The 12,633-nt window shown below is 45.3% G+C and overlaps 1 protein-coding gene across 1 annotated transcript in view; it reads right to left on the bottom strand.

Annotated features, from left to right (window-relative positions):
- Positions 1–12,633, bottom strand: part of LOC126457893 (SET domain-containing protein SmydA-8) — a 298,024-nt gene that overhangs the window by 45,800 nt on the left and 239,591 nt on the right. The window lies entirely within an intron of this gene.

Below are 12,633 nucleotides of genomic sequence, written 5' to 3'. Positions count from 1 at the left end.
ACCGTTCAGAAGAGATCTCCACCCCGTCGTACTTAAACGGACTGATAGTGTCAATTCCCTCCACCACTACTTCAGACATTAGTCGATCAATACCACGTCGTGTTGCGGCGCTTCTGCATGCTCGCGGGGGCCCTCCACGATATTAAATCGGTGTACCACTTTCTTTGGCTCTTCAGTGTATTGCCTACTCGGTCGAAAGGAATAGAGATGCCGGAGAATGTTACCATAGATCTCCCAGTCATGCACAGAAAACTGGTCGTCACGTGGTATGAGGCCAGCATGGCTGTAGCTCAAAATAGAGCTGGCCTCGCATCACGAAGCAGCTGAAGGAACGGGATAAAGCTTGTTTATGTCAATCAGCCAGCAGTTATAGTGCGCTGTGGTTATGTTCTTCGTTATGACATGACCCGGAGACAACATATCTCTGACCTCACATTATGAAGAATCATCGGGAAACTGGAACAAGGACGAAGTGTAACGAGTGTAGTCCAAGAATTTGGTATTTTTCATAGCATTGCTTCACTTGCATGGGGAGCGTTCCAAACCACAAACACCGCTGCCAGAAAGAGAGGAGGTAGTTGACCACGGCCAGCTACAGCAGCACTTCACCGCTACGTTTAACAACAGGCACGAAGGGTGTAAGGTGTCAGGCAAATCCAACACCTTCCATGAAAACCCTGACATGATAAGCAAATCCAGTAGTATGTCACATAGCTCCGAATAAATCGTGACATTTAATTAACCAAAGTAATACGAGTAACGAGTGAGCAAATGGAATAACACAGACTAATACAAGAATGCCTAAATGCATGTCATACCTTCCCACCGTGAGACAGACGCAGTTCCGAGGGGAGAAACGAGAACAGAAGCCGAGAGCAGAACCGTGTTAAGTTAGAAGGCCCTACGATAAGGGACGGACACCCACGTCGCCAGCTAACCGTTAGGACCACCCCCAGCCCATGTTAAAAGCTAGAGCCTTAGTGTGAGACTTTTTCGCGTCTCTGTTACGTCAGGACCACCCCCCAGCCCATGTTAAAAGTTAGAGTCCTCCAGAAGAACAGTATAGATCTTACGATAACACAAAAAGGGCCACCCCAGCCCCATGTTTTAGCGTGAGACTTTTTCGCGTCTCTGTTACGTCAGGACCACCCCCCAGCCCATGTTAAAAGATAGAGCCCTCCAGAAGAACAGTATAGATCTTACGATAACGCTAAAAGGACCACACCAGCTGCAAGTTTTAGCATGAGACGTTTTTGCGTCTCTGTTACGTTGCAAACCTTAAAAACATTACCCCACCACGAAAAGTATAACGTTTCTCATTGAATTTTTGTAGGCGGAGCTTAAGGTTAACATTGAGACCCCGATTGGTCAGATGAAAACACAGCCAGATAGTTTTTTTTCAACCAACTTCGGTAAATTGTAGTAAGGAGAAGTTAGGAGGGAGTTGCTTCCGAGTCGGCGAGGTGAGCGGAGCTGTGCTGCCCGCCGCCCCCTGACAAGGTAATGAATGCACGCGATATCGCATAACAGCGCATAAAGCTTCACTCAGAACTGCAGAAGTCTCATCTGTTACACCCCCTTTTTGCGTAATACTAGTGTCGATCGTCAATTAAAGCTCATGGTGTTCACATTTGCTACTTGAAGTAAAAATCCGAAACGCGATGATTTTTCTGTTATATAGTTATTGAGAAGCCACATCAGCCACTGTAATTAACGACAAGTTAGATAAGTAATTAAAGATAATTGAGGGTCACTGTAGACCATTTTGATAGTTTTCTCTCTTGTGAAACTTAATTTAAACCTAGATTATAGATGTGATATGGCATAGGTCATCCTTCGATCCATTGTAGAACTTGGAAACCCACTCAGGGAATATTCGTTCACATTTTTGTTGAACGCAGTTGGTTTTTACCATCCTGTATTAAAACATTTCCTTTTCTCAATACTGCAATTTATAAACAATGTTTTGTGAGTAGAATAAAATTTCCAATGGTAAACTTAACTGCTTTTTCGACGTTATTTTACCAGCTAACTAAAAATAGGAAAGCCTTGAACCCCTTCCACTAAATTTAGTTAGTATTAAGATTCTTTTACAGGGAGTGCAGTGGAGCTGACGCTGAAATCATTAAGTATTTGGTTATATCATCGCTAGTCTCACTGAACTCTTCTGAATTCTACATGTCATGTGCAGTCTGGCGTCTCCTTACCAGCAACAGGTCCCAGGTTCAAACTAGTCAATTCCCTAAAAAACACGCTCAGAGCGTCGTTGCGCGAAAGTGGTAGGGAGACACGATATAGAACAAACAGACACCGCGCAGAATGGTAGAAGGGAACCGCGTCAAACAGAAGGTGCAATTTCAGTCACATTTAACAGGATTGCAAGGGGCGTATTCTTGCGCTCCACAGTGGCACTGCGGCTGCATGAAGATGGTCTCTTTGTTCGACGGCCAGCACGTTATTTTCTGTCCACATCTGCCTCGGTGGCGAAACCCATTGCGATGCTCCCAAGAGTATGACTGGGTCGAGTGCTCTTCTCGGATGAGAACAGATTCAGTCTTGTGGTTATTTTGGACGTACCCTCATATGGCAAGAGATGAGAACACTTAAATGCACTCAGGAACGTGATCGTTTTTGTGGTCCAAGTGTTATGGTGTAGGGATGAATAACGTTGTACGGATGCACTGATCTCCAAATCTTTGTACCCGGTACACTCAGCGGACAACGTTATTCCAACACTGTATTTCTTCTCCATGTGCGGTTTTTCAGGATTGCATTCGACCCCACTGCATTTTTATGGATAACAGTGCGTGACACCATAGAGCAGTGCAAGTGGGAGAGCTCTAGGAACGAGAGGATATTCAGCGAATGAACTGGCATGCCAGTTAGACCAACTTAAATCCCATCGAGCTCTTGTGGGATGCGTTGGGGAGGCGTACTTCAACGCGGCCTCACGCACCAGCTACCATCTAGCAGTTGTCAAGAGCTCTGGTGAAGAAATGGAACCTCTTATCACAAGAACTCCTCACCACAGCACGGGAGCACGTTGCACAGCGTGCATTGCCGTCCGTTTAATCACACACCGCATACCATGTCCCGCGTTTTGTTAACCAGGAGACCATTATAAATCGCGGTGACTTCAGTGTAATTATTGTCTTTTCGTAAAAATGTCATGTCCGTTCGTCTCGTTGCATATTTGGTTCAAATGGCTCAGAGCACTATGGGACTTAACATCTAATGTCATCAGTCCCCTAGAACTTAGAACTACTTAAACCTAACTAATCTAAGGACATCACACACATCCATTCCCGAGGCAGGATTCGAACCTGCGACCGTAGCGGTCGCGCGGTTCCAAACTGAAGCGCCTAGAACCGCTCGTCAGCACAGGCCGGCCGTTGCATATTTCTTTTGCTACCTTTTGTGCTATACTGTAGTCGTTCTTTCTATGTATGGTCCAAGTTTCACGGAGCTATTTCACTTGGCAGTGAAACATCGTGAGAAAGCTACTTTTGTGCTTATGTTTTGCACACCAGTGTACTACACCTGCTAGGTCCAAGTCCTTATCCATGTTGTACACTGAAGAGCCAAGGAAACTAGTACACCTCTCAAATATCGTGTAGGGCCCCCGCGAGCACGCAGAAGTGCTGCAACACGAGGTAGTATGGACTCGACTAATGACCGGGTAGTGCTGGAGGGAACGGACACCATGAATCCTGCAGGGCTGTCCATAAATCTGTAAGACTACGATGAGGTGGAGATCTCTTCTGAACAGCACGTTTCAAGACATCCCAGATGAACCGTGGTAAAATCTGCTGTTTTGAAGAGCGCGCCGCAGCGCGTAGTGTGAAGTAATCGCTCTCCGTTTCTGGCAGTGACACCGCTGTGTAAGTCGCAGCTTTGGTGTCTCCCTCTGGTGGGAAAGGGGAAAGGTTGCCTGTTCACGTTCATTTAAGGGGCGCTATGAGCTCGCCAGTCGGTCAGTTGGTCAGCCAGGTCAGTGTGGGGCAGTCAGTGTCTGTCTGTCGTTCGGAGTGCTAGCATGTCTGTCGTTTGGATCAAACTTTAAAGCCGGCAGAATGACAGTCTTGCCACTCCGCCAGTAACAGAACTCAGCTATTGGTCGCCCGGTCGGGGCTGAGTTCCTGCATCTGAGTCTGCGCGTTAGGCCGCCAGTCTGCTCGAGTTGCTCAGTCAACGGTCTTTGGCGGTTGGATCGATCGGTTGGTCGGTCGCGCACTGAGACACAAGATGACTTGTCCGACTTGAGCGTCGGCGCATGTGAGTTCGCCACGTGAGTCCACTGGGCCGCGCCGTATAGCGAGGGGTAGTGGCTTCCCGGCCGACACGAGACCAACAGGAGTCAACCCACGACATCGGTCTGGCCGGTGCGAGCTGCGACGCCGCGAGACGGGAGATCGGCGCGCATTCCTGCGTCCGTTGAAGCGGCTGGCAGCGGACGATTCGGGAGAGCGTTTTGGGGGTGCTGCGCCAGGTCTTCGCCAGACGTCGCAGTTTATTAGAAGTTAAGTGATTCGTAATATGTTGTTTTTCGGTCTGCCGTACGTTAATACCTGCCTCCGTCATGTTTGTCGGATTCGGTGTTAACGAATTTATAGCTTGAAGTGTAACGGCCGAATTCATGAAATATGTTTTTATCTTGCCTATCATCTCGAAAGGCGGTATATGTCTAATGTAGAGCATGTTTGGCCAACCTTGTATATTTTATGTAAGACTGCATTTCATGGGTTTTTATTTAAATGGTCATTTTAGTATATAAAGTTGCCACCCTTCCAACGTAAGAGTTTTTTTTTTTTTTTAATCAAGTTGCACCTTCGGTGGCAAGTTAATCTTTTAATGTTAGTGTTTTGTACCATTTCCATCCCTCCTACGGGGTGCATTGTTTATGTGCTTGTGTGAGCCGTTAAAATTTTTAGTTTAAAGTAATCTGGTGTGTTGCAGATTTGCACCAGTGTAGTCTTTCAGGTGTTGTTGTGAGCGGTCGTGACTACGGCCGTGTCAAAAGGGAGCGACAAGGTTCTCAGCCCGAAAGCTCATACAGACAAAACAAAATTTGTTCTTTCTGCCTCTGAATAAATTGTAACTTGATGTTTAGAGGGTGCTTTCTGATTATAATTTTAAATCTGTTTCTAAAAAAAAAAAGGCTTTTAGGAATAAAATTTCCATTTGTTGAAATAAATTTGATTTGTTTTCATCAGTTACCGACTGGCAACTACTTCCGCGCTCACATAGTGTGATTAAATGTGTTAATGCTTTTGATGAATCTCTAGCAAGTAAAATAAAGTATTAAGAATATTCTTTAAAAATTAAATCACGGTTCACCAGATATGCTCAATAATGTTCATGTCTGGGGCGTTTGGCGACCAGCAGATGTGTTTAAACTCAGAAGAGTGTTCCTGGAGCCACTCTGTAGTAATTCTGGACGTGTGGGGTGTCGCATTGGCTCTGAGCACTATGGGACTTAACATCTATGGTCATCAGTCCCCTAGAACTTAGAACTACTTAATCCTAACTAGCCTAAGGACATCACACAACACCCAGTCATCACGGGTGTCGCATTGTTCTGCTGGAAATGCCGAAGTCCATCGGAATGCACAATGGACATGAATGGACTTAAGTGATCAGACAGGATGCTTACATACGTGTCCCCTGTCAGAGTAGAATCTAGAAGTACAGGGGTCCCATATCACTCAAACTGCACACGCCCCACACCATTACAGAGCCTGCACCAGCTTAAACAGCCCCCTCCTGACATGCAGGGTCCATGGATTCATGATGTTGTCTCCATAGCCGTACGTCCATCCGCTCGATACAATTTGAAACGAGACTCGTACGACCGGGCAATATATTTCTAGTCATCAGCAGTCCAATGTCGGTGTTGACTGGCCCAGGCGAGAGGTAAATCTTTGTTTCGTGCAAAGGGTACACGAGTGGGCCTTCGGCTCCGAAAGCCCATATCTTTGAATGGTTCACATACTGACACTTTTTGATGGCCCAGCATTGAAATCTGCAGCACTTTGCGGAAGGGTTGCACTTCTGTCACGTTGATCGTTTCTCTACATTAGTAGTTGGTCCCGTTCTTGCAGGATCTCTTTCCGGCCGCAGTGATGTCGGAGATTTTATGTTTTACCGGATTCCTAATATGCACGCTACACTTATGAAATGGTCGTACCGGAAAATCTCCACTTCACGGCTACCTCGGACATGCTGTGTCCCACCGCCCGTGAGCCGAGTATAACACCACGTTCAAACTCACTTAAATCTTAATAACCTGCCACCGTAGCAGCAGTAACCGATCTAACAACTGCGCCAGACACTATTCGTCGTATATAGGCTATGCCGATCGCAGGGCCGTATTCTACCCTAAGAAGATTATCATATTCCTGTACATAGCCATGAAGATAAATATATAGACACTTTGTCAAGTATCAGAGATATGTGAGAATAAGATTAACGTACCAAGACCAAAGGAACTTCAGATTGTCAATTGTAAATAGCATCCAGAATCACGTTACGTAATGTTTATGCTTGTTATTATTTTAATAAATGTGTGTGAAAATTAATCAAGTTCTGTTTAAAGTTGGTCACTGTCAATGTGCTACTTTAAGCGTGCAAGTGGCATTTCTATCGTCTGACCTTATGGCAGAAGACAAACACGCCACGATAACACCACGGGACATATTGCTGACACTCGCCTACTTCGTTAGAGCGACAAGTCAAATAATCTGATGGTGTGTGTACCGAAGGTCTTACAGTACGCACACCACAGGAAGGATGTACTGTAACGAGATGGAATTAAAGAGAAATAATTTTGAGGAATTGCCATTGTAAAAATGCAGAAAACAGTACAAGAAGGTGGAAGAGAAAACCAAAACTGTTTGTGGAAGAAGATTTTCAAGGCAGGAGAGAAGAACGGAAGATGGTTCAAATGGCTCTGAGCACTATGGGACTTAACGTCTGAAGTCATCAGTCCCCTAGAACTTAGAACTACTTAAACCTAACTAACCTAAGGACATCACACACATCCATGCCCGAGGCAGGATTCGAACCTGCGACCGTAGCGGTCGCGCGGTTCCTCAGTGCAGCGCCTAGAACGGAAGAGATGGGGATTTTTTTAATGGTGGTCTGCGGCAACATCTGCACTGCAGGAGAAGAATGCAGCACATTCATGGTATGTGGTCAGATGCACCAGGGTATATTAACATACAGCTCATCTCGCAGTATTAGATTTCCAATTTCCATCGCTGTGAGCAACACAGATAAGGCTGACCTAACCGGCGTGGCGCGACCGTTTACTGTGTGCCATTTTACTTTGGGGCGTTCTGCGTAATTTTTTCCACCCAAAGTTTTTAATGAGATGCATTTTACTTTTTAAACATGGGCTGCCGCGCGGAATTAGCCTAGCGGTTTAATGCGCTGCAGTCATGGACTGTGCGGCTGGTCCCGGCGGAGGTTCGAGTCCTCCCTCGGGCATGGGTGTGTGTGTTTGTCCTTAGGATAATTTAGGTTAAGTAGTGTGTAAGCTTAGGGACTGATGACCTTAGCAGTTAAGTCCGGTAAGATTTCACACAGCCGGCCGCGGTGGTCTAGCGGTTCTGGCGCTGCAGTCCGGAACCGCGGGACTGCTACGGTCGCAGGTTCGAATCCTGCCTCGGGCATGGATGTGTGTGATGTCCTTAGGTTAGTTAGGTTTAAGTAGTTCTAAGTTCTAGGGGACTTATGACCTAAGATGTTGAGTCCCATAGTGCTCAGAGCCATTTTTTTTAGATTTCACACACAAACATGGGCTGTAGTAATTGATAATAAGTTTCGACTAAATGTCCACAAGTCAGCGCCTATAAAGGCAGGAAACTGTCATTTCTGTTTGCTGGTTGATCGAGCGACGGTAAAAATCAGAGGTTATGGTACTCTTCCCATTTAATGAAAACAAGAGCGGGGAACCGCGGGCACTTTTTCAGTTTCGGTGTATACGCTAAACTGTGACGTGCAGTTGGTTAACAGTGTTTATGTTACTGAGATAATGGTTGAAAAACAGGTGATCAGAGTAACTGTTACTTCTTAAATTGCAGAAATAATTTTTTAAGCAATAACTTTACATATGACATGGAAGTAAAATAATACAATAGAAACACGAATTCAAATTGGTAAATAGCAGTCCCACAGCTGATCAGCGCTGAGAGCCCCTCGTGATTTAAAACAGCCCACAGTTAAGGCACTGACGAGTGTGAGTGAGAATGGAAGTATTGTTTGACTTTGATTGTAAATACTTCTGGAACTACAATCATGGCTCACCGTCTTGCTTATTATCTACAGACGACTAAAGTGAAACCTCTGGTGAGCCACAGAATATTTTGTGAAAACTAACAAATAAAAACAATTTTAGAACAATTTTCGAATTGAAAGCCTACAAAGCACCATTTAACATCTATTTTTAACTGTATAACATTTTACTATGTAAGTGTATGATTTGATGAATTAAATCAGATTAAAAGATGAAAACAGTCGAAACTTTAAAGTATTCAGCACAACACGTCTTCGGCGTGGAACCTCGTTGAGTGTAGTAGAATTGTCTTCGATAATGAATTCTACTTCGTAACAACCTCCGATGACTAGCGAAGACGCTTCTGGAGAGACCCCGGAAAGTGGTGAGATACCAACCTGATTGTCTCCCGCCATACGGCACGACAACGGTGAGTGATGACCTGGGTGTCAATTCATTTCGTAGCAGGACTACTTTGGTTGTCATCCGCAGCATCATTACCGCAGAGCGGTACGTCGACGATATTTTACGCCCCTTCGTGGCAAGCCATCCTGGGCTTACATTTCAGAACGATAACGCCCGCTCGCACACGACGAGAGTTTCTCCTAAGTTTCCTTTAATTTACGTCTATAGTCACAACCTTTTTTGTTTAAAGGATTACTGGTTTGGGTCTTTAATGACCATCATCAGATCTGCAGCAAAAATGGGGAAAATATAAATACACTCACAAACTGTGTACAGCTTAAGAACAATACATAGAGCATATTGAATAGTAGTACTGACAAAATTTACATTTGTGCGCTTTAAATATGAAGAGGCATACCTGTTTCATAAAAACAAAGTCCTAATGTACTGCAGCCATAGTGGCATCGTCAAATGTTAATTGCAGAATCAACACCAGCATCGTCAAATACATATAAATCACATCACATGCACGAGTCATGTTGTCAGTAGTACTACTGTTCAAAACAAGCTGCCGTACAGTAGCCACAAGATGTTTGTGTTAAGCTTATAGAGTATAAAAGGTGTTACAGTGATAAAAAGCAATAAAAAGAAGAAAACGACAAAAGTAAAATTGATAAAAAGACGAAGAGTTAAAAAACAGTGGCTGACATATGCTCTAGTGCCAATATTCTAGACAATGACATAAATATTAAACACCGTTGATATTGCACCGGGTAATATTAAACAACATAAAACAAATCGCTAAAGGAGCCACAAATGAAAGAAAATATAGATCTGCACATAATCAGCGCCCTCTGTCAGCGCTAACGCCAGAATTCCGCACAGGCGGGAAGTGGCTGGAGGAACGTGACCGGCAGAGCGCCCCTCGTACCCCGCGGCACTCCGTTGCAAGAAAAAAAAAATGGTTCAAATGGCTCTGAGCACTATGGGACTTAACTTCTGTGGCCATCAGTCCCCTAGAACTTAGAACTACTTAAAGCTAACTAACTTAAGGACATCACACACATCCATGCCCGAGGCAGGATTCGAACCTGCGACCGTAGCAGTCGCGCGGTTCCGGACTGAGCGCCTAGAATGCAAGAAAAGAATGATAACGTTCCGTGATAGTTGATGATCGACATTATCTGATTAATGTAGTCTATGAAATGAATAAAGACGGAACAAGAACCTACTAGAGTCATGCTTGTCTTCATTCTTTCCGAACCCTACCTTTGCCAGCAGGATCGCCGGGTCACTCCCCAATTGAGAACGTTTTGAGTTCTTTGGGCACGGCCTTCCGACCAGCTCAGGATTTCGAAAATATAACGCACCAATCGGACAGAATGCGGCATGACATCACTCAAGAGGACATCTAACAACTCTATCAGTCAATGCCAAGCCGAATAAGCGCTTGCATAAGGGCCAGAGGTGCACCAGCGCATTACTGACTTTCTTAGTTTGTGCCCTTTCTCTTCAATAAATCATCTAGTTTTTCTGATATTGTAATCATTTGTTTTCTGTACATGGACATCACATCTACTGAATTCCGTTCCATTCGGATAATTCTTTCGTGCCGCGTCGTTTTTTATTTTTGAGTGTGTATCAGCAAATCAGAGACACTTCTCCAGTGCTTAATCTTATAATCTCCCACCTGAAACAGATATCTCAATCCGGGACATAGGGTATATAAAGCGCGTGAACATCGTCAGAAGTTGAGTGATCGCTGAGACGAACATTGAGAAGCCGGCTACTTGTATGAGACAGCATCAGCAGCTTCTGACAGAGTTTCAATGGGGCGTCATAGTGGGTCTCCATTTGGCCGTCTGGTCGAATCGTGCTGTATGCAGATTTGTAAGACATTTAGATGTGACAGTGGCCTGATGGAGTGCATGGAAACGTGGGGCGAAGGCATATACTGTACATCTGCAAGTTTCCAGTTGACCACATGTGACCACCACAAGGGAGGTACGCTGTGTTGAGCACCAAGCACATGGTAGCATTTGCACCTGCCACCCGGCAACACGTTGTGAACTCTCTGTGACCATCTGTGTTATATTTCAGCTTTGGTCAGAGAGCAGCAGCAGCAGCTGGACTACGGAATTACCGTCCGATGGGTAGGCCGCTGTTAACACCAGAACACAAGAGTCTGAGTTTGGAGTGGTGCCGTGACCGGAAAGTGTGCAGTGCTGATGAATGGCTTCGCACTGAGTATAGCGATGAGGGCGGCTCTACACTATCCTAGATCACCATTGTCGGTGGGTATGCCGGCGATCTGGCGAGAGTTCCAGGTGTTACTCCTAGCGTCATGATGTGGGGAAACACTAGGTATGGCTTCGGGTTACAGGGAATAGTTGTTGAGAAAATTCTAGCAGCACAACGGTACGTCAAGGACATATCACCCATGCGACAGTATGGTGGTGCCATTTTTGAACAGAACAATGCTTGTCCACACGTGACGTGTGTCAGTATTAACTGTGTGTGGTCACCCAGATTGCCACATCTGTCCCCTGTAGAACATGTGTGGGACCAGCTTGGATGTCAAGTTCGTCCGTGAGTCAGTTTCCAGGATATCGAGTATTAGTTGCAGCAGTTGTGGGCCAGCTTGCCTCAAGAGAGGATTCAGTGGCTTTATGACTCTCATCCCAACCCAATCAGTGCATGCATCCAGGCCAGAGAGGGCGCAACTGATATATGGACGAATAATGCCAAGTTGTTTGTAAATTTGACTCGATTTTGTAATCATTGCAATAACATGAGACACCCTCTCAATCTGTGAAGTTTAGTTCCCTTTCCTCCTCCCTTTGTAGGTGCTTCACTTTTCCGTGAGGCTGTGTAATTCCATCTATGTCTTTTACAGTCTTCACAGGGCGTGCGCCACATAATTGAAAGAAAGTCTTTAATTTTATTTCAAATACTAGTCAAGTGGTGGCCCTGGGTATGTATTTACTGCAATCTTCTATTAGACAATATCCTACTTACCTCTCTCATTCTCTCTTCTCCTCTAAGTCCATCTCTTCCTCCCCCTGTTTCTATCCATCCCCATCACACCCCCAATCTCTTTCGCCCTGACTTTGGTTCTATCTATCTGCTCCTCCTCCTCTCACATTCCATCTGCTCCTTCCCCCTCGACCTATCTCATCCTGCCGCTACAAGTCCATCTTCTCTTCCCTTCTGTATCTCCTCCTCGCCCCTTCCAATTCCATCCCAATCTTCTCTGACTGTGGATTCCCGCCTCCACCTCTCCATGTTCATCTCCTCCTGCCCTCTATCTGTCCTCATCTCCCTCGCTGTCCATATCATCTTGTCCCGTCTGCCTACCTCCCCAATCCCCCACTCTCTATCTATTTCTTCTTCCCGAGTCTCTCTGTCCATGTCCACTTTTTCCCACTCTCTTTCCATCTGTTCCACCTCCACTCTCTGCCCTTTTCCTCCTGCCCTCTCTCTGTATATCTCCTCTTCCCCTACAATCTCTACCCCCTGTCTCAGTCCTTTTCCTTTCCTGTCCAATCCCCCCTCCCCCTGTTTCTGTCCACCACCTTCTCTTCTCTGTCTGTGTCCATCTCCTCCTCCCCCCCTCTCTCCATCTCTCTCTTCACGTAATCGCGTCCAATTCAATAGGAGACTGCTGGTTTTTACACCCTCAGTATTTCTTTCCATACAGTAAGTAACACGCGTGCCAAGTTTGGCTGAAATCGATCCCGTGCTTTAGGAGAAGATGTGGAACATGTATACATATGTACATCCATTTTTGTAAATGTATGGATTTGTGGCATCCCATTTATGGTGTGAGTGCCTTTGTAGCAGCGTAGATAATCTACGTGTAAATAAGGCTCTGCAGGGATATTATATGACCTCTTGAACGTTCGCGTTTGAGTGTGAATTGTTGACAATATTATCAAGGGATGGAAGCAGGG

Source organism: Schistocerca serialis, chromosome 2 (genome assembly GCF_023864345.2).
Source record: "Schistocerca serialis cubense isolate TAMUIC-IGC-003099 chromosome 2, iqSchSeri2.2, whole genome shotgun sequence".
Lineage (NCBI taxonomy): Eukaryota > Metazoa > Arthropoda > Insecta > Orthoptera > Acrididae > Schistocerca > Schistocerca serialis.
The sequence above is the reverse complement of the archived record's forward strand: the minus strand, read 5'-3'. Positions and strand labels throughout refer to the sequence as shown.